This window comes from Microcaecilia unicolor, chromosome 9, assembly GCF_901765095.1.
Source record: "Microcaecilia unicolor chromosome 9, aMicUni1.1, whole genome shotgun sequence".
Taxonomy (NCBI): domain Eukaryota; kingdom Metazoa; phylum Chordata; class Amphibia; order Gymnophiona; family Siphonopidae; genus Microcaecilia; species Microcaecilia unicolor.
Window position 1 is genome coordinate 174,302,880 of NC_044039.1, and position 23,305 is coordinate 174,326,184.

At 42.0% G+C, this 23,305-nt stretch overlaps 1 protein-coding gene across 2 annotated transcripts in view; it reads left to right on the top strand.

The window, feature by feature from the left end:
* The first annotated feature begins 5,086 nt into the window (after positions 1-5,086).
* Positions 5,087-23,305, top strand: part of DAAM1 (dishevelled associated activator of morphogenesis 1) — a 348,912-nt gene continuing 330,693 nt past the window's right edge. The window contains exon 1 of one of the 2 annotated variants that reach the window (XM_030214350.1): positions 5,087-5,284. The gene's annotated coding sequence lies outside the window, so the exon portion shown is untranslated. The remainder of the gene's footprint in view (positions 5,285-23,305) is intronic. The other variant, XM_030214349.1, reaches the window with a different exon arrangement.

Below are 23,305 nucleotides of genomic sequence, written 5' to 3' on the forward strand. Positions count from 1 at the left end.
CTTTAACATCCTCTTTCAATCTTTAACTGTGCTCCACTAACCCCACTCACTGGAATAGCCACTGTCTTGATCTTATCTTCTTCTCCAGCTGCTCAATCTCCAGTTTCTGTGCCTCAGCCTCCCCTCTCTGACCATCATCTGATAACTTTCACACTTAAACACCCTCCCCCCACCTAGTCTCCTCCAATCTTAACCAATACATTTAGGAATCTTCAGACTATTGACCCTTCTACTCTGTCCTCCAGTGTTTCAAAAATCTTCTCAACCACTATGTTATCCAATGTCTCTTCCTATAATACTATTCTCTCCTCTGGATACGCTCACTCCTCCCATTCCCTGTTCTGTAAGGCGTACCAAACCCAAACCTTGGTTGACCTCTAGAATCCGCTACCTACGTTCCTATGCCTGTTCTGCTGAATGCCTTTGGCTGAAATCCCATGCCTGTGCTGACTTCATACATTTCAAATTCTTGCTGACCTCCTTCCAGTCTGCTCTTTCATTTGCCAAACAGGACTACTACATCCAGTTGACAAATTCTCTTGGCTCAAACCTTTAACATCTGTTTGCCACACTGAACTCTCTCCTTAAAGTGCTTTCACCTCTAACTCCCCCTTCACTTTCTCCCCAGACTCTGAGTACTTTCATGATAAGGTTCACAAGATTAAACTTGAATTCTCAACCAAATCATGTCCACCTCTCCTTCTCTTAGTCCATTTGCTCAACCTTCCTCCTTTTCTTCCTTTTCTGAAATCACTGAAGAGGAAACTGCACATTTTCTTTCCTCCTTGAAACTAACTACCTGTTCCTCTGATCCTATTCTCACCCATTTACTTAGCACTATCTCTCCTACTGTCATCCGTTTTATCTGTTATATCCTCAGTCTTTCACTTTCCACTGTGACTGTTCCTAATGCCTTCAAACATGCCGTAGTCACACCACTCCTCAAAAAACCTTCATTGGACCTTACCTGTCCTTCCAACTATCACCCCATCTCCCTCCTCCCTTTCCTATCCAAGATACTTGAGCGTGCTGTTCACAGCCATTGTCTTGACTTTCTTTCATCTCAAGCTATTCTTGATCCACTTCAGTCTGGCTTTCACCCTCTTCATTCAACTGAAACAGAGCTTGCTAAAGTCTCCAATTACTTGATCCTGGCTAGATCCAAAGGTCTCTATTCTATCATCATCTTTCTCGATCTATCTGCTGCTTTTGACACTGTTGATCACCGCCTACTCTTTGATACGCTGTCCTCACTTGGATTTCAGGCTCTGTTCTTTCCTGGTTTTCTTCTTATCTCTCCCATCGTACTTTTAGTGTATACTCTGGTGGATCCTCCTCCACTTCTATCCCACTATCAGTTGATGTACCTCAGGGATCTGTCCTGGGACCTCTTCTTTTCTTCATCTATACTTCTTCCTTTGGCAAGGCTGGTCTTAGCAATTGCAGGGCCCTGTGTAGACCAGTTAGGTGGGGCCCCTGCCCCACCTAGCCTCACCCCTTGTTGACAAAATGCATTTAAAACATTTTTTTTTAATTTCAAATAAATCAAATCAAGCAAAACTTGTACAGAAAAACTCATTCAAATATGCACAATGCTATCATAGGCAACCTTTGGGTTTAAAAAGCAAAAGCATGTGCATGTAAGAACTAGATACATTAATTAAAACAAATTCACTTAATATGTAATACTTGGTAGCAATAATGAAACAGTAATTGAATATTCACATGGCTGCCTGAGCCAACAGTCTCGACAGCCATTTTTAAAGAGCAATACGGCAACAAGGCATCAGCGCCGGCAGGAAAGACTGGGGATCTTTCCTGCCCTGAAGACTCCACTACACCACCAGGGCAGCCTCAGGTATGAGCCGGGAGGGCACCCTGCGGCTCGGGGAAGGGGAAGCAAGGAGTCAGATCATGGCAGTGGTGGGGAGCAGGAGGGAGTGCCACTGGGCCCCTGGAGGCGCAGGGTCCTGTGCGACCGCTCCTGTCGCCCATGCCTAAGACTGGCCCTGTCCTTTGGTACTCTGATCTCATCCCATGGTCTTCAGTATCACCTTTATGCTGATGACTCCCAAATCTACCTCTCCACACCACAAATTTCATCACGAATCCAGGCCAAAGTATCATCCTGCCTGCCTGACATTGCTGCTTGGATGTCTCACTGCCATCTGAAACTAAACAAGACCAAGAATGAGCTTCGTATCTTTCCACCTAAACCAGCCTCTCCTCTTCCCCTATTCTCTATCTCTGTGGATAACATTCTCATCCTCCCTGTCTTATCAGCTTGTAATCTTGGGGTCATCTTCAACTCCTCTCTCTCCTTCTCTGCACATATTCAACAGACTGCTAAAACTTGTCGTTTCTTTCTCTATAATATCACCAAAATTCATCTTTTCCTTTCTGAGCACACTACCAGAACCCTTATCCACACTCTTATCACCTCAAGCCTATTGCAACTTGCTTTTCACAGGTCTCCCATTAAGCCATCACTCTCCCCTTCAATCTGTTCAAAATTCTGCTGCACGACTTATATTCTACCAATGTTGCTATGCTCATATTAGTCCTCTCCTCAAGTCACTTCATTGGCTCCCCATCCATTTCCGCATAGAGTTCAAACTCCTCTTATTGACTTCAAAGCGCACTCTGCAGCTCTTCAGTACCTCTCCACTCTTATCTCTCCCTACACTCCTCCTTGGGTAAATCTCTCTGCACCCTTCTTCTCCACAGCTGACTCCGGAGTCTGTTCCTTTTATTTTGCTGCACCATATGCCTGGAATGGACTTCCTGAGCTGGTATGTCAAGCGCCATCTCTAGTCGTCTTCAAATCTAGCCTAAATGCCCACCTTTTTGATGCTGCTTTTAACTCTTAACCCTTAGTCACTTGTTCAGTATCCTTGTTTTTATCATTACCACCTTAGTAATTCCCTTATCCCTTATTTGTCCTGTTTGTCTGTCCTAATTAGATTATAAGCTCTGTCGCGCAGGGACTGTCTCTTCATGTCCAGTGTATAGCGCTGTGTACATCCAGTAGCGCTACAGAAATGATGAATAGTAGTAGTAGTATTTCGACACACACATTTATGCTTACCATAGACATGGCGTATGTGGGTGCGCCTAAATGCTGGTGAATAAAAGCTGACTTTAACAGAATCTGAGTGCACACCTTTTAGGTGCCTGGATGCTATGTGGTGAGAGCCACTGCTATAAAAGCATCCGAGTGCCTGGATTTGATTATAGAATACTAGTGCAACCTGGTATTTGGGGTGCCTACATGGGGCAAGGGCATGTGCAATTTACAGTATTCTGCAAGTTGTGTGTGTGTCAGGAGAAGCACTGCCCATACCCTCCTATGCTCCACCTATATTAACGCCCCCTTGGATGTATGCACTATGCTGCTGAGATGCTCCCTTACAAAACAGTGATTATCTGCTTTACAGCCACTTATGTGCATAAGTGTATGCTTTTCCGGGAAAGTGCAAGTACACTGTACATTCACGCATGCAACTGGTGCTTAAATGTGGGTGCCCAGTTGTAAAATTGCCCCCTATATCTCACTGAAGGGTCCTTTTACTAAGCTGCAGTAAAAGGGGGCCTGTACTAGCATCAGCACGTGTTTTTGATGCGCGCTGAGGCCCCGTTTTATTGCAGCGGGTAAAAGGCTGACATCTTTTTTCAAAATGAAATGGCCATGCAGTAAGTGAACCACTTACCACGCGGTCATTTTTTGAGGGAAGCACTTACCGCCACCCATTGAGGTGGCAGTAAGGGTTCCCATATTAACCCGGCGGTATCCGGACAGCTGTGATTACCGCCAGGTAAGCACCGGTGCTACAAAAGTATAAAATATTTTTGTAGCACTGGGAATGGCAAGCGATGGGGGTGGGAACTACCGCCGGGTGCCTGCAGTAGCCCAGCAGTAGTTCCAGACTGGCGTGCGGCAAGCCTGTTTCCATAAGCCAACCCTTTAGTAAAAGGGCCCCCTAAGTGTTTTGTGGCAAGGTCCGTTGCAGGGAGCTTAGATCAAAAGGTTAAAAAGTCAATTGTATAACGTGCACCTACACTTAAACACCAATAGTGTGCACAAATTTATAGAATATTAGTACTTTTGTGCGCAGACACGCAATTGGCACCAATAATCGGTAGTTACACATGTGCTATTCTATAAACAGTGCATCAAAATCACATAGCATGCAAGCTCATGGGAGTGTTAACATTGAAGGATGGGTGTTTCACCTAGCAATGCACATAACTTACAGAATACTATCAGTTGTGCGTGTTGCATGGTGCATTTAGGTGCACCCACTTATGCCTGCTACTGAGATGCCATATACAGCCTCACTGAAATTTTGGTGCGCCATGTGGCTTTTCACTAATATTCTATAATGGCTTAGTCAAGCCTTTAAGCCGTTATAAAATTGGAACTAAGCACACCCCTTTGTAGTTCCTAAAACTTTTGCAACAATTTATAAAATTGTCCCCCAAAGTTATTAGGCAGCACAAAGGACGATAAATAACGCAATTAAATGTCAACATTTCATTTCACACAGGTATATAGGCCCCCTATGCCAAAGAGCTGACGGCAACTGGGGCTTAAAACACAAAAACACTACAAGTATTTGGCTGTAAAATGAATAAAGGATGGCAATTGGTCAAATTGGAATGAAAGATGCAAAAGACAACCTAAATAGCAATAAAAGTAAAAGGAGGCCTAAGGTGGAAAAAAGCGCTGGCAGACAAATGGAAGACACAATACACATGGCAACGTCAGTTGAAAATCTTAGACAATTTTGTAGTTCTATGTAGATTGGAATGGGAAAGTAGCCAGACCAATGCCAAATGTATTGTTTTTGAGCTTGTCGGGTGACGCAAAAATAATGAAACACAGCCGCTGGAACACACAGGGGGGCAGACACGTCCCATTCCTCAATGCGCGTGCCGAGCTGAACTGACACAGCAGCAGCGCCGCAAAACCCCTCGTGCTTACAACTCCTGACTCCGTCTCCGACCCGGGCTCTGCCTCTGCCCCAGGGAAGGGGAACGAGGAGGAGGGGAGAAGGCAGGAAGTGACGCTCGGCCTCCGCGGGGAGGGGCCGCGATGCGCCTCGCACGATCGGCTTCTTCTGGGGGCTGCGGTAGCAGCGGCAAATTGCTCCCTGGCTCGTGAGAGAGCGGCGTGAGGGAAACCAGCTGCACGGTGACGCAGGCGTGGGACTATGGCGCGCGGCTCAGGCTCAGCAGCAAGGTGCGTTCTCCCTCGCGACCTGTGTCCTGGCCGGTGCTTCAGGTACACGGGGAAAGCAGTGGGAGGGGTGTCGGCGGCTTGCCTTTTGCTTGCCGGTGAGGAACTAGTGAAGGAGACGCGGCTGGGACCGGGTTCTTTCCTTTGCTGTTCAGGCGTGTACATGCAGGTTTGCAGTGTGCTCAGTACGTTTAGGCTTCAGTTCTGCTGAGCTACAGCTGTGGATCAGCAACCAGAGATGCTACCATAACAAAGGGACTCAGGAATCGAGGACGTAATGTAATGGAAAACGATACTTCATAGGTTGACCTTTCACAATGTATTATCATTAAATCATTGAAAACAAATATATTTTTTTTGTTGGGGGGGGGGGGGGGTGAGGAGGATATATTATGATACATCGTGAACAAATGCTTTTTCTTACGTTTAGGAAATAGTTTTATTAATGATTAAGGAAAATACATGTGAAGAAGGTACTTGACAAGTTAGTATTTGAAATAAACATATTGGGACGCCAGAACAGATTATTGGAAGTTCTAAGGGGAACAGATCACTTCTCGAGTACTAGTGTGCTCTGTTGCCCCAGTGCTCATATTTCTTTGGTACACTGCGTAGCGTGTAAGGTGAACATACAAACAATAGCTATGTATGTAGTAGGCGCCTTCTGAGCTTCAGTAGCCTTAAGGTAAACTGTTGGTGAACTTCAGTTTTTTGGCTTATGGTTACATATGTAATACCAATGGAAAAATAGAGATTAAAGTATGGCAATTAAGTTAACATTATTTCTTTCTTAATAATTATATAAGTACTGTGAGTTGCTGAGCTGCTCTTTCATAACAGAAATTTTGTTGCAATAATTACCTATGTTTTGACTTATTTTTTGCTGTACACTGCCTTGAGTGAATTCCTTCAAAAAGTCAGTAAATAAATCCAAATAAATATGTTTACACAACTGGGTATAGACTTCATACATATGCCACATGTATGATCTCTGTGGTACATCAGTGTATAAGGGAGTAGTAGTGTAGATATTCATAAATTGTACCTGTCATGAGGGCATTAATATTCATACCTGCTGTTTATACCAGTCTGATTTTATCCGCAAACGAACCTTTTCCGGAGAGGGGAAGGCGGTAGAACTAGAGGACACGAAATGAGATTGAAGGGGGGCAGACTCAAGAAAAATGTCAGGAAGTATTTCTGCACGGAGAGAGTAGTGGATGCTTGGAATGCCCTCCTGCGGGAGGTGGTGGAAATGAAAACGGTAACGGAATTCAAACATGCGTGGGATAAACATAAAGGAATCTTGTTCAGAAGGAATGGATCCTCAAGAGCTTAGCCGAGATTGGGTGGCAGAGCCGGTGGTGGGAGGTGGGGCTGGTGGTTGGGAGGCGGGGATAGTACTGGGCAGACTTATACGGTCTGTGCCCTGAAGAGGACAGGTACAAATCAAGGTAGGGTATACACAAAAAGTAGCACATATGAGTTATCTTGTTGGGCAGATTGGATGGACCGTGCAGGTCTTTTTTGCCATCATCTACTATGTTACTGTGTTTAGCATAGCTTAAGCAAAGAAAATTGTGGTCTATGCCAGGCATCAGATATGGTGCTACAAAGAGTGCACATGTATATTCATATTACTGGAAGCAAGCAACAACAACAAAAAAAAGCCATGTAGAATTTCCAGATAACCAAGCTGATATTTTCCAGACCCTTGAGACTGAGAGAGAAGTTATCTGTTTCTCAGTCCCTTTTCTTATTCAGCTTGCAGAAGTCTGAGCCACGATTTAGCTCCTGAAATATTTGCCCACAGTAATCTCCAAGATGTGAAAGGGTGGAAGTGATTGAGAGAGAGGCTATGGAAAAAAAAATACAAGGCTTGTAAAACAAACCCTACAAAGAGAGGCTTAAGTCAGGCAAAAGGGAGGATGTGATAGCATCATTCAGACATTTATCAGGCATCAATAAGGTACATGAAGGCACACTTCTCTTTGGAGAGAGAGATTGCAATGAGAAGGGCTGATGAAGCTGGAGAGAGAGAGAGAGGAGATATGAGGACTTCTTTATGCACAGAGTGGTAGTTGCTTGGAATACTCTACCAGCAGAAGAAGTGGAAGTTAAAACTAGAGAGCTGCAAGGGGACCGGGTTAGCGGGAATCCCGCAGGGATCCCCTCCAGGTCTGCAGGAATCCCACGGGGATGGACGCAGTTCCTGCGGGGTTCCCATGGAAGTGTAGTACTAGGCCAGTCTACCTATTCTAACAGGTCCCGGGAGGATTCCTTTCCATGTGCCCCAGCCACCTCCTACTTGCTGATCGTGCACACGCATGGGCCTGCAGGTGCATGCGGGTGGTGACTGGCAACTGGTGAGTGTGACCTCCCAGTCCCACCCCCTGATGCAGCACCATCTTCTGTTCCTTTTCTTGCAGCCATCTTCCATTTCCTCTCCAGTGTCTCCATGTGCACAGTTGGTTATTCAGCAGTACTAATCTTTCTTGGCATGTCTCAAACAGTTGATTCTAAACGCAGCTCCTCAGTCAATACTGATAGATTTTGAATCGGCTGCAATTAATGCAGTGTTCTGTGCTTACCCAAATGCGAATTAGCAAGGTTGCTTCTTTCATTTTGCATTTGTATGTATTGAAACCTTCAGTCGAATGGTCTCCAACAAAGATATTCGAGCGATGCACACTTTGCACTGATAATGCAATATTTACCTGCTGTAACATTTGTTCCACCTGCTGATATAATGAAGGCATTCGGTTTGCTATCTGAGAGTGGCCTATTCCCACCCCTGAGCTACAGTTGGTTCTTGATGATTTTGAGGACACTTGGATCAGTCGACCAATTTGTTGTAATAGACGAAGACTTCCGCGATTCCCACACACAATGTGGAATTGTCATAGATCTGTTATTGATGGGTTGCCTAAAACAAAAACAAAAAAATCATGCGAGAGTTGGCATTGTAGCTTTGCAGAAATGCTAGGAAGTTGCCATTCTTCTATATGGACATTCATAAATGGGCTGAAACGTGAACGGGCAATGAATGATGTAAGCATTGAATATTATTTAACTGGGCGACAAGCTTCTGTTCAAATCATGAAATACCGCAACACAACTTGCCAGTGTTGTTGGTTGTTATGGCAACATCGATGTATTGGACTGTTTACTTGGCGTATTGTACAATTACAATTTCTAATTGACCAAATTCTTGATTGCTTATGGGTAGCCTTGTTTTTCTTATTAGCGCTTTACATATGTATTTAGTATTTTGTATTATGTATGTAGTTAAACATTATATAAACTGCACTGCTACGTAATGTGGCTTAAACATATTTCATTTTGAAGTTGTGTTCGTGATTAATTGACCAGATGAGCAAAAGTCCAGGCAATCAAATGACTGCCGATCAATTGTCTGTAAACCCCGTAATTTAGGCCAAATGCAATGCACAGTCCCCTTTATCCCCCCTAACATGCATTGCATATCAGAGATGCTATTTCTAGGTCAATTTGGGAGTGTGAATGGTTCCATTTTAGACTAAATGAAGGAGTAGTTGAATAGAAGAGGTGATCGGGAAATTATAGACCAGTAATCCTGACTTCAGGGCTGGGGAATATAGTGGAACATACAGACAAACATGGTTTAATGGGACAGTAGTCAGCATGGGTTCAGCCAAGGGAAGTCTTGCCTCACCCATTTGCTTCATCTCTTTGAAGGTGTAAATAAACACGTGGATAAAGGTGATCCAGGGGAAGTCCTGCCTCACCCATTTGCTTCATCTCTTTGAAGGTGTAAATAAACACGTGGATAAAGGTGATCCAGGGGAAGTCCTGCCTCACCCATTTGCTTCATCTCTTTGAAGGTGTAAATAAACACGTCGATAAAGGTGATCCAGGGGAAGTCCTGCCTCACCCATTTGCTTCATCTCTTTGAAGGTGTAAATAAACACGTGGATAAAGGTGATCCAGGGGAAGTCCTGCCTCACCCATTTGCTTCATCTCTTTGAAGGCGTAAATAAACACGTGGATAAAGGTGATCCAGGGGAAGTCCTGCCTCACCCATTTGCTTCATCTCTTTGAAGGCGTAAATAAACACGTGGATAAAGGTGATCCAGGGGAAGTCCTGCCTCACCCATTTGCTTCATCTCTTTGAAGGCGTAAATAAACGTGGATACAGATGAGCCTGTTGATGTAGTTTTATCTAGATTTTCAGAAAGCTTTTGGCAAAGTTCCTCATGAGAGACTCCTGAGAAAATTAAAAAGTCATGGGTTAGGAGGCAATGTCTTTCTGTGGATTAGGAATTGATTATTGGCTAGAAAACAGAGGGTAAGGTTAAATGGCCATTTTCCTCAATGGAGGAGGGTGAACAGTCTAGTGCTGCAGGGATCTGTACTGGAACTGATGCTATTTAACATTTTTATAAATTACCTGGAGAAGGGAACAATGAGTGAGGTAATTAAATTTGCAGATGACACAAAATTAACTATTCAAAGTTGTCAAACATTCGGATTGTGGAAAATTGCAGGAAGACCTTAGGAAACTAAGGCATTCAAATGGCAGATGACATTTAATGTGGACAAATGCAGAGAGATGCACATTATCATTAAATCAGTGAAAACAAATGGGTTTGGGTAGGTAAGGAGGATATATTATGATACGTCGTGAACAAATGCTTTTATTGCGTTTAGGAAATAATTTTATTAATGATTAAGGAAAGTACATGTAAAGGTGCTTGACATAAAGTTAGTATTTGAAATAAACATATTGGAATGTCAGAACAGATGCTAGGGTCCACCTTAGGAGTTAGTACTCAACAAAAAAAATCTATTTGTCACTGTAGTCAGTACGCTGAAATCATCTGACAAGTGTATGTGGCAGTGGCCATAAAAAGCAAACAGGTTGCTAGGAATTATTAGGAAAGGGATGCAAAATAAGACCAAGAATATTATAATGTCCCTGAATTGCTCCATGGTGCAACCACACCTTGAGTACTGTGTTCAATTGTGGTTGCTATATTTTAAAAAAGATGTAATAGAATTGGAAAGAAGAGCGACCGAAATAATAAAAGGGATGGAACTTCTCCCATATGAGGAAAGGCTAAAGAGGTTAGGACTCTTCAGTATGGAAAAGAGATGGCTGAGCGGGGTATATGATTGAGGTCTATATAATCCTGAGTGGTGTAGAAAGGGTAGAAGTGAATTGATTTTTTTTCACTCTTTCAAAAAGTACAAAGACTAGGGGACACTCAATGAAATTACATGGAAATACTTAAAAAAATAGGATGAAATATTTTTTTCACTCAGAAAAGAAGTTCTGGAACTTACTGCCAGAGGGTGTAGTAATAGTGGTTAGCGTATCTGGGTTTAAAAAAGGTTTGGAAAAGTTCATAGTCTGTTATTGAGATGGTCATGGGGGAAGCCACTGCTTGCCTCGGGATTGGTATCATGCAATGTTGCTACTAATTGGGTTTCTGCCAGTTACTTATGACCTGGATTGGCCACTGTTGGAAGCAGGATACTGGGCTAGATGGACCATTGGTCTGACCCAGTATGGCTATTCTTATGTGAAGGAATCAAACAGGAGAGCTTTCAAGAAGAGTGATCTCTTGCATTACAAAGCTCTCAGAAGAGGAACAAGCATACTCCAAGTAATCAGAACAATGGGCAAAGGCATAAGCTTGCACTGGGTCAGGTTAAAAGCTTATCTTCATTCCTCAGTATCTCCAGATGAGCATTATGGGTCTGGAGGCAAAATTATTTTCTTTAGTTGCCTGTTCCATTTGCAGTGTTATGTTTTGTTTCATACAGGTGCTGCCCAAACAACAACAAAACACTTGTGGCAAACCACCTCAACACTTCCTGATGACCGGGGGGGGGGGGGGGGGGGGGGGAGCAGAAGAGGGGGAAATCTACAAAGTTCCAAAATATGTTATATATGTTGTTTACTGAAGAATGTTGTAACACTTTGTTGTTGGTGTTGAGTTTGCAAATTGCAGTGAAAGGCAAGTGATTATTATACCAGTTTAACGGGACACTTAAGCTCAAAGTGGAGGTCAGTCAGTGTTGTTAAAATGAAAAGCTTTGAAACTGTCTTCAGTAACTGTCTCCTGACGAGTGGTCCTGATGGGAACGTGCATGTGGACTGGGTAATGCTGATTGGCCAGATTTACGGTCTCTGCAGCGAGCCTCTACTTCATGCTCTTCCCGGCCTCAAACACCGTGGGGTCCCTACCTGAGCTTGCTGCCAGCCTCCAGAAGCTCCAGGGTTATGTTCAGAAAGTAATGCACGGGAAGCGCTTGCAGCAGTAACCTCGTTAGGAGAGAGAGAGAGTAAGGATTAGGAAGCAGGGGCTGTGCAGTGTGTTGTAGCTGCTACTAGGGCAACTCTAGCTTGAAGACCCATTCCCAGTCCTCCCAAACCAGCCCCGATCCCTCCTTTAGCTACTAAAGACTAATTTGTTCAAAGAGACTTACCTAAAGGATCCTTCATAAATGACCAGACATCAAAACTTTATCTAAACAAGTTAATATTGAACTCTTTTTATTTGTTTACTTTATTACTATTGAATCTTCTACATTTACTTAGAAGATATTTTTTGGAAGTGTTACAAATTCCCCAAGAAAATTTTACCACCTTTAACCAAGTATATTATGTGCCGCAAAAAGAAATTCCTCAGCAAGAACAAAATATCTCATTAAATGTTTCAGCGTTATTAGAGATTTCTGAAAGTGAACAAGGTAGGCCAGCGACTTTGATAGCCACCTTAGCATTATCACCAGATAAAGCTTGGTTATTTAGAATGTTTAAAAAAAAAAAAAAAAAAAAAGGACAAATTATTTCTTGGACTTAAAGTGAATTTGTTCCCAGATGTGTCAAAGGAAACTCAAAAGAGAAGAAAACAATTTCTTTTGTTAAAATCAGCAGTTCTTCAGTTGGGAGCTGTATTTTATTTGAGGTTCCCATGTAAATGTGTGATTCGGTATAATTCGATGAAATATGTATTTACAGAACCCTCACAGTTAACATCCTTCCTAGCCTCTAAGAATACAATAGGAGTGAAATAAGAAATTTTTTCTGTTGTTCTAGGTATTATTTGAAGTTGTTTAATATAATTTTCTTCTAGTTACCTCCTGATATTGAATCTTGGACCTTCACTACGGTGGACTTGAGTTATATATTTCATAACTTTTTTTTTTTTTCCTTTCTATATTTCTGCATGTATAGAGTTCTTGAAATATTTACTTTTCTTATTCAAGGTTTATATCTTGAAATATTTTGTAAAATGAATAAATAATAATAGAATCTTCTACATTTACCCGTGATCTTTAATGCCTGAACTGAACTGTATATCTACTCCTTTAACTTGTACTTTAAATGTAATAATCTACTATAATAAAACTCACCCTCAACGTTCTGAGGACACTGACGTCAGTGAAGCCAAGCCACTGACTTCAGTTCCTTCAGGTTCGAAGGTTGGTGGTGGTGAAGCCACTGGGCCCCGCCCTCGCGTCAAACGTCATGACATCGAGGGCGGAGCAAACATTGAGGGTGAGTTTTATTACTGTACCTGTGCTCCACCCTCGCGTCAAAACACGATGACGTCGAGGGTGGCCCAGGAAAATCGCCACCCACACAGAGCTATGACAACACTAACAACAGCGGCGGCGCATGAACCAGCTACAACGGTGATGAGCCACGGGGCGGCCCAGGGAAATCGCCCCCCCCCACCCAAAAAAAAAAGCTAGCGCCCGTTTCATTGCTCTGAGAAACGGGCCTTCTTTCCTAGTATTCTATATTTCTCATTCCGGAATGGCGATTACCATTACGGCATAATGTAAGCCTCATTGAGCCTGCAAATAGGTGGGAAAATGTGGGATACAAATGCTACAAATTAAATAAATAAATCCACTGCACTTAGTACACTATCCCTTCCCCTTACACAGAAGATCTCAACCCCTCCTTATGTACTGAATGTATGTGCTTCTCTCTCTCTCTCGCGTCTCTCTTTTTATATACACTGAAGATTTGTTCAACTACGATCCCCCCCCCCCCCCATCTCTGTTTATTCAGAAAAAGATTTGCTGCACTTCTGCAACCCCCTTCCTCAACCGGCCACTGTTGTAGATACTGTAATCATATATATTAGTGTGAAATGTATGGCTGTGTTAATCTGCTGGTCTGGTGCAGGACAGAATTACTATAAATTAGACATTGCACTGCTTTAACAGGTTGAATGTCTAAAGAAAATATACTGATGCGTTTGTAAAACTTCGACATTTGTGCGCATATTTTTTTTTTCTGTTCATGATTACAAATACCTGACAACTTGTATACTGTTAAATCTAACAGTTGGTTTCTAGTAGAAAATTCTTGTGTGTAACGTGTATTTAAAAAAACCCACCCCATGCATTTTAAATAAATTCAGATTATTCAGTGTGTTTTATCTGCCAACTGAATTATGTTCCATTTCCCCTCCATGGCCTAGGTAGTTCCATCAATCTAAGTTTTGTAGTAGTGAGAAATACAAATCCCATGATGAACTGCATACTCGGCTGCATTTCTTTTTTTCAAGATGGTGTTTATATATAATCCCCTATTGTGTTATGTGGGACAAGAGAGGGATGATGTCATTTGCAGGCTTCAGTTTACTATAGCTGGCAAGGAAACTGGTAAACTAGATGCTATTGTGGCCAGAAGTCTAGAGCAGATTAAAACCATGCATGATTTACTCAGGTAAGAAAAACAGTTTTGTGTCTGCTGCTGCATCTCTGTGTTTGTATTTGAGAAAGGAGATATCAGTGTTTAATCAGTTGGTAGGCTGCAAGGCTTCAGTGGACTGATGTACAATGGCAATGAGAGAGTAGGTAAACACTAAACCAGTCATTCAGGTTGTGGGTGGGACAGGAACAGGACAGCTCCCACGATCCTGTGTGTAAGGGCATTTAATTTTTAATTACTAGTGAAAAATGTGCAAAGAAATTTTGCTGAAAATCAGAAGTTGTAGCTCCTAATCCTACCCCCCCTTTACATATCCTTAATGCTACATTTTTAGGAAGGGGTGTGCATATTGATTCTCCCATCTGTTCAGCTGCTGGGATCAATGTATTCAAATCCATTTCATAGAACTGCAGCTGCATGGCTGATCTAGTTAGTGTCTGCCTGTTCTTCTGCATAAGCAGCCTGATCCTTTTGCTTAACAAAGAGTCTGCCGGTGCATAGTTTTTCTGATGTGAAAGTTTCACCAGTAAACAATACAATGGAAATACTTATCCTTTCTGAGCATCCTGTTAAGATACCAGATCTAGTTCATTAATGGTGTTTCTGTAATGTCGGTTAATAAGGAGACCATTTTCTTTTACTGAAATAGGTATATGAATAATATGAGGGGACATTTGATATGAAATCCATCATATCTTCACATTAAGAAGTCAGTAGAGATTTTTCCTGGAAGTTGTAGAGACAGTATAGCAGCACCAGTTCACACGGAAATGCCGACTAGTTCTAAATGGTTATGATTTTGGAACACAACATCATTCTTTTGGTCTGGGTGTAGAGTTTGCTGCTGTGTCTTTCCAGTAACTGGTTGAGAGAGGTGATAATCAATTACCAAATATGCAGAATATTTCAGTTACCAAAGTCACTTTGGAAGAGTAGACAGGATATTCCGGTTTTTGCAGTGATCTGTTTTTAGTACATCTGTGTGTGTTGGTCTCCACCTGAGGTTTTGCAGCCTTGGGCTGTTACGATTTGACTAGCTGTGTTGCCTCTTCTGCCTACACCTTCATGCATTTTTACCAGCTTGATTAGTAAATTTACATGAATTATATAACCATGATGATAAATCACTTAGGTAAAAGAGCAGTAACTTCGTTTCATCTGCTGATGAAAGTTTTTTTGTGTGTTTCATTTGTAAATGGACGTTATTTTATGGGCACCTGTTACAGATGCTGTAGTTCATGAGTTTCCAAAGCTTCATAGGCCATTTTTTTAGATACATCTATGCTCTTCTGAACCAATGCAGCTTTAGGAATTCTGTATGTAACACGGGTCTTGCCTGCACAACCAGTAGCTCAGTTCCAACCGGCCCCCAAACCTATAAGGTTTACCTCACACTGTTATACTCTCTCACTCCACACTCCCCATGCTGCAGTCTCTTCTGTTGAAGCTTGGGTGAGGGTCAAGGTCCGGAATAGAGATCTGGTGGCAATGGGAAAGGGGTTCTCTGCCAGTCCAGGGAGCAAGCGTCCTCGCTTCTGTTCCAAAGAACCACACAGCACTGTCTTTTTGTAACTTTCTGCAACCGGCAGATAAACCACTTCATAACTTCATCTGTACAGTCAATTATTTGTTTCAGCAGCTGTCCTGCTCACTCAAGATTGTGGCTTACGACCTCGGTCACTTTCCACTTTCCTTTTGCAAAACCCAAAATATTTACATATATGGGTGAATCTCTAATAAATCCCAATAAATATATACAGCTTCCCCCTGTCCTTTACCCGGCCTTTTGGGCTGGCAATAATCCAAGACTGCTCCAGTTTTTTTTCCTGATTACAGTCTAACTCCTTCAGGCACAGACCCTTTTGGCTGTCCTCCTTCCAGGGGTGCACATCTTGCGCTACATCCTGGCTTTGAACAGGTTTTTCCCTGCTTCTGGGCTGGGCTCCCCTTGCCCACCCAGAGCTCCTCACATCTTTTCAGTTGCCACTCTTAGGAGCAGCAACTCTCCTTAAATCAGCCTTAGTTTATTCTGCAACTCCAGGACCCTCCTCCAAGGGAAGGGGGTTCAGACAACCAGTGTTCCCCTCTGCAATCCCTTTTATTAACTGTAACTCCTCCCCAACTATCAATCACTACTCGGCAGCCCTTTCTGCAGATTATTCCAGAACCTACCCCTTGGGCTGGATCCCCAGTCCTCCCCCCCCCCCCCCTGTGATTCTGGAGAGTTCTACTTGTACACTCTCTCAGTAATCACCAGTATAATGGGGGATTACATGTATTACAATTTTTTTACACCTGTATAACAGAAACTCCTCCTAGGTCAGGGTAAGTGGATGTATTAAATGCGGTTGTTAGGGTTACTCTTGCCGCTGTGTCGTTGGCAGCTCTTGAGGGTGTGTCCGGAGACCACACACTAGATGAAACTGTGCTCGAAATCTTTGATGCCGAGCTGGCTGCCAGGCACTCGGCCAAGCAGTGTCTCCTAAATGATTTACTTTGGCTTCACCTGAACTGACACACAGAAAGCAAGTAATGTCTCACAGATTATATGTAGGCTTTCTTTTGCTGATTCCACTCTCAACTATATATTTTTCATTTTCTGCAGAATAAGTGGAAGAGTTGGATAAGCAATCTGATATTTATGCAGATATTGCATCCCAAAATTATGATACAGATGTTCAAATATTTGGAAGGTATTAATCTGCAAACGAACCTTTTCCGGAGACGGGAAGGCGGTAGAACTAGAGGACATGAATTGAGGTTGAAGGGGGGCAGACTCAGGACTAATGTCAGGAAGCATTTTTTCACGGAGAGGGTGGTGGATATGTGGAATGTCCTCCCGCGGGAGATGGTGGAGATGAAAACGGTAATGGAATTCAAACATGCGTGGGATAAACACAAAGGAATCCTGTTTAGAAGGAACGGTTCTGTGGAATCTTAGCGGAGATTGGGTGGCGACGCCGGTAGTTGGAAACAAAACGGGAGTTAGGCAGACTTCTACGGTCTGCACCCTGATCATGACTGAATAGATAAGGGATGAGCTGGAGTGTAAATTTAAGAGGCTTCGATGTTAGCTTCAGAACTTAGTACAAGAACAGTACTGGGCAGACTTCTACGGTATGTGCCCTGAGAAAGGCAAGGACAAATCGAACTCGGGTATGCATATAAAGTATCACATACCATGTAAAATGAGTTTATCTTGTTGGGCAGACTGGATGGACTGAGCAGGCCTTTATCTGCCGTCATTTACAATGTTACTGTGTTCTTTTTAGCTCCTAGTCTGTGCAACAGTCTGCCTTTTGATATCAGATCTGAATATTCATTAGTCAGATTTAAGATGAAATTCACACCCCATTATTTTCAGATGGCTTTCGGAAATACAGTATTTCTAAGTAAGGGGCCTGTTTACAAAGATGTGGTAGGCTCTACGCATGTGCAGCATGCACCAAAACGAGACTACTGCCAGGCTAGCACACCCCTGGCAATAATTTTAGATTTGGCGCATGCCCATACTGCCGGGACAAATAATTTTTTCATTTCCTACTGCACGCGACATTTCTGGCATTAATCGGCAGTTGGTGCGCGCCGACTGGTCACTGCATGTGTAGTGCGTGAACTCTTACTACTACTAGATCAGTGGGTGGCGTTAAGGGCTCAGGCCGTAAGGTGCGCACTGGTTTCAATTTTACTGCAGGCCCTTTTCCCAGCCCATTGAAAAAAAGCTCTTTTTCCCAGACATGGTAAAAACTGGCCCGGTGCACGCCAAAAACACGCCCACACTACTGCAGGCCACTTTTTGCTGCGGCTTAGTAAGAGGACCCCAAAGTGCAGATCCTGAGAGTGATCATTTGATGTTTTCCTTTGCCCGACTCCCCTAGGACGTTTCCCCTTGCCCGACTCCCCAAGGAATATATGAATGTTACTTTCTTGTTTTAATCTGAGTTCCTTTCTTTTATGTGTTTATGTAAATTTTATATATTGTTAAGCTCTTTGACTTTTTTCAAGCTAAGGTGGTATATCAAGTCAAAAATAAACCTAAACCAATGGTTTGCCAGTTCTTTTTAATGCTTTTGTAAGTAATATTGTGGAAGGGCTGTCTGGTAAGGTTTGCCTGTTTGCGGATGATACCAAAATCTGCAATAGGATAGATGCCCCTGATGGTATAGACAACATGAGAAAGGACCTAATGAAGCTTGAAGAATGGTCCAGAATTTGCCAGCTAAGATTTAATGCTAAAAAATGCAGGATCATACATTTGGGTTGTAAAAACCCTAGGGAACAGTACAGTCTGGGGGGTGGTGTTGGGGGGGGGGGGTGGGTAGAAGAACTTTTGTACACGAAAGAGGAGTGGAACTTGGATGTGATCATACGTGATGATCTTAAGGTGGCCAAAGAGGTAGAGAAGGCAATGGTGAAAGCTAGAAGGATGTTTGGATGCATAGGGAGAGGAATGGCTGGTAGGATAAAGGTGGTGGTGAGACCTCATTTAGAATATTGTGTAGAAGTCTGGAGACTGCACCTTAAAAACATATAAACTGGATGGAGTCGGTCCAGCAGGCAGCCACTAAAATGGTCAGTGGTCTTTGTACGGGGACGTATTTAAAGATCTCAATATACTGTACACTGTGGAAGAAAGGTGGGAGACAGGGGATATGATAGAAACATTTAAATATATCTGTGGCATAAATGCATAGGAAGTGAGCCTTTCAATTGAAAGGAAACTCTCTGGAATGAGGGGGGGTGGGGGTGATTGGATGGAGGTAAAAGAGGACAGACTCTGAAGTAACCTGAGAAAATACCTCTCCATGGAACGGCCTCCCAATGGAGACGAAAACTGAATTCAAGAAAGCTTGGGATGAGTACATAGGATCTCTAAGGGAGAGGACATGGATGGGCAAGTGGGATAGGCGATATGGTCTTTTATCTGCTTTCGTTTTCTATGTTTTCTATAGTTCTATGAATGTATATAAAGCTTTTAATGGTCATTACTGTACTTTGCATTTTTTTTTCATCTTGGATTTTTTTTTTCTTTCTGGATGCACATGTGAAATTCTATTTATTTTTTTTTTTAAATAGTAATAAGGAGCTTTTATATATCATCTAGTGGCTAAAACAAGAGGATTGATAGGATGAAGAGTCTTTTTTTTTTTTTTTTTTTCTCCCCAGGATGTTTAAACCTGCTTAGGCACTGGTTGCCACCCAACCTTATTGTGGGAGTGTTTGCTCCTGTCCTGATTGCACAGGTATTAAATCTCTGACAAAAGACCCAGAAGGAGATCATTGTATTTTACTAGCTCACACCCTGCGCTTGGATCTTGGGTTTAAAAAAAAAAAAAAGACTGAGGATGACAGTCCAGTTTTGCCCTTCTTTTAGTTGAGTTCAGGAAAGGTGTTCTAGAGCAAGTGTTCACATCTAGGTCTCCTTTTTCATTGCTTTTCTGCTATGTTCTGGGGTCCCCCCCCCCACCTAAGCTCTGCAAATTGTATTGGGCTTACAGTACTTGTTAAGAGAGCATCTGGAATGTCAACATTGTTAAATCCTTTGTAAAAGAGCCCTAAATCCATCCAAGGTTAGGAGAATGTTGGTAATTGCCTTAGTAAATTTGTTTCCAATAATTATTCAGAGATAACAAGTTTGTGCAACTTAGATCAGATGTATAGCCGGCACAATAGATGGATCTGTAAGGTATCCTATAGTGGATTTTCCCGACTGCCTCTCTTGCTCTCTCTCTCTTTTCACTTGACTTCTCAATCTCGGTGTTATTTTGGGGTAAATTTGTGGGAACTTCACATTTTAGGGGTTTTCCCTGATCATTTGTGGGGGCACAGCTTGAGTCTACCAACTTCAGCTCATCTGACTCCTCTCAGGAAATGCCCTTTCACTATAAACAGAAAAAGTAATTATTACTAGCTGTCCCCCCCCCCCCCCCCCCCAAAAAAAGCGTAAACAGTTTACAGCGAATCATATGGCAAACATCTGAGCGATTTACAAAGAAATAAGTTAAAAATTAGGGGGTATAACAAACTATAATGGAAAGACAAACGGTATACAAAAGAGAAGTATAAAAGGATGGGTCTTAATTTATAATCTTCAATTAGGGGATGGGGACAAAAATGGCATGGAAGGGCAGGAGGGGAGGATCTATTTGGATTAATGTTGTGGGAATGCCTGGGTAAAAAAAGTGCTTTTTTTTAACTTTGCATGTGAGGATTCTTACCCTAGAGTAAGAGGCAGGCTATTCCAAACGGATGGCGTCACAACGCTAAAGCAGGAATTACAAATTTGTGGTTCTTAAAGCAGAATAATTATAAGGTGTAGATTAAAAATAAATCTCAAAGTATTCTAGGATCAAACTTTGGATAGTGATAAATAGTTTACTATGGGGCTCATTTTTAAAACAGAAAAACTTCCCAAAGTTGGCACCAAGTATCAGATGGATGTTTTTTTTTTTCTGCCAAAATGTCCAAATCTCTATTTTCGAAACCCATTTCCAAGATGATTTTCTATGCAGTTTGTCAAGAGGGCGTGTTGGAGGTGTGTTTTGGGTGGGACTAGGGTGGGCTAATGATTTAGATGTTTATCAGCAATAATGGAACATTGTAAAAAGATCCAGGGCAAAAAAAAAAGATGGTTTAGGTTGGACCTGTTTCAATAATGACTGCCAAAAGGTGCCCAAACTGACCAGATGACGAGGGACAAAGGCATGACCCCCCCCCCCCCCCCCCCCACTCCCCTAAGAGGTGAAAGTGACAGTACATACCAGGCTCTATGACAGCTTCACATTTAATGGCCATTCCTCTTACAGCAGCATGCAGGTCTGTGGAGTAGCCTAGTGGTCAGTGCTCCACATTTTGTCTTTCCTTAGGGAGTGACTTTATAAAACAGTCTTCATATTTGGAATGTGTCAATCTAGAATTCAGCACATTGCTTGCTATTTCTAACCAAGGAATCCTCGGAACTATGGAAATCTACAGGAAGGGAAAAGGGGAATTCCCTCTTCAACTATCAGGTTGGATTAAGTTGCACAGTCTGGTTGTTTCTGTGGACAGATTTTTACTTCTAAGAGCGATGGAGTTACATGATCAATGTGTGTCTATAAAGCCAAGATATGTATTTTCTTTGACTCTTTCATCAGAGTTCATTTGTTTCCAACTTACTAGATTTTAATGGTATCGTAGCCTGCTGTATAGTTGTGATTATTTTCTGGTAGACTTTTCCTTGGCCACAAACACATTTACAAAGTAAAGATGAATAATTATTTCTTGCTCTTTGGTTTGATTTTTGGCTGGAGCTCTTATTTAACAACACTTATTTAGCTTTGGCTTGGTTTACTCACAATCAAAGTTTAGAAAAATGTACATCCAAAGGAATTTTCAGTGAGTTTGGCAAATAAAAATAACTACATCATATGTTTTTAAAAAAAAATTATGCCTCGGAGGTCCACCATATTTTTAACAGCAGCATGCAGTGGTCAATTTTCAAACTGTGTGCATTGGTAAAGTTGGTATTTATCTATTTGAAACATTTCTAAACTGCACTATCCATTAGTCCTAGGCGGTGTACATCAGGAACATACACAACAAAAGACAGAAAAAGCATAGCAGAATACACAGAATCTACAACAGTCACCAAATGGAACTCCCTTTACCAAGATGAGAAACTTGTGGCAGCAAGCCTAATACTCAAGCTAATCTCAAAAAGCTTGGCAAAAAGAAATCATTTAAACTGTTTCCAAAATTGAAGGATCAGTGTTATAATACATATGTTCACAGGCAAAGAATTCCAAAGAGACATGTCCACATGCTGAAGCATTGCTTAAACGATTAGCTTCAAGATCCAATAAAAGTTTATCTGCAGGACGCAAAGTACGAGACGGCTGATACAGTCATAAAGATGAAGGTAATGCCACGAGTGCATCATTGCTTGATGGCTTAAAAATCAAGGGCAGCACCTTAAACCTAATCCCCCAAAGCACAGGAAGCCAGTGCAAATCCTTCAAAGCTGATGTAATATGATCAGATTTTGACAATCCTGTCAGAAGCCTAGCAGCAGAATTTTGCACATTTTGAAGAGAATGAATCATCGATTTAGAGAGGCCCAAGTACAATGAGTTACAGTAATCCAGAACAGATAATACCAAAGTTTGCAAAACTGTCTGGAAATTTACATCGGGTAACAAATTCTTCAAACGTCTTTAATAATCTTAACCTGAAGAAGGCTTTCCGAATAACATTCCTTATTTGAAATTTGCTAGTTAGCTTAGAGTCTAATAGAACTCCAAGGTATTTTTTATGTAGTACCTTTCACCTTAACACTTGCCACAGTTATGAAGTACCCATGGACGTTTACATCTACTTTTCCAGTGGGCAATGTAGTGCTACGAGATGATGAATTATTGATTCATTTGGGCTTTTGAAATCACAACCCTATGAGTTGCAAATAGTGAATTAAAACATAAATGCTATTTTTTTTCAAGTTTATGGATACTCACGTTTTCAAACCCAACCTCATGGTGAGTTACAAATTCAGTTATTATGGTTTGTAAATCCTCTTAGGAAGGCACCTACCATCTTTAAATCTATGTCTAAAGCAAAGGAAGGTTAAATGACTTACCTAAGATCGTAATGAGCATCTGTAGGAGAAGAGAGAGATGAGCCTTGGGCTCTCTGCTTGCTGCTGTAAGCACAGGGTCTGCACCAGATGCTATACGAGACTACATTTAAAGGTTGATATATGTAGTGGAGGAGTAGCCTAGTGGTTAGTGCAGTGGACTTGGATCCTGGGGAACTGAGTTCGATTGCCACTGCAGTTCCTTGTGACTCTGGACAAGTCACTTAACCCTCCATTGCCCCTGGTACAAAATAAGTACCTGAATATGTGTAAACCACTTTGAATGTAGTTGCAAAAACCTCAGAAAGGCAGTATATCAAGTCCCATTTCCCTTTCCCTATATTGTATTTTATTACATTATTCCATGCCTTGAGCAGGTGGTCCATGTTGTACATTAAATTTCTATTGATTTCAGCGATGTATACTGTAAAGTTGAGGAAAGATGGGGATATAATAAAGACATTCAGATACTTCCAAAGTATAAATCAGGTACAGGAAGTAGATAATTTTTGGAAGGATGTTGTAAAATCGGGGTTCCAGATTCCAGCAGGGTACAAAATTTAATGAACCTGTAATCTCATCACCTTGTATACATAGGGTACAGACTGTCATCTGTACCCTATGTCATCTTGATTCATAGCCTCGTTGAATTCTGCCCTATTTTCACATCTTGTTTTATCACTGAAAAGGGGGTAGCCGAATCCAGTCTTCCCAATCGGGCTTAACAATTAGAGTA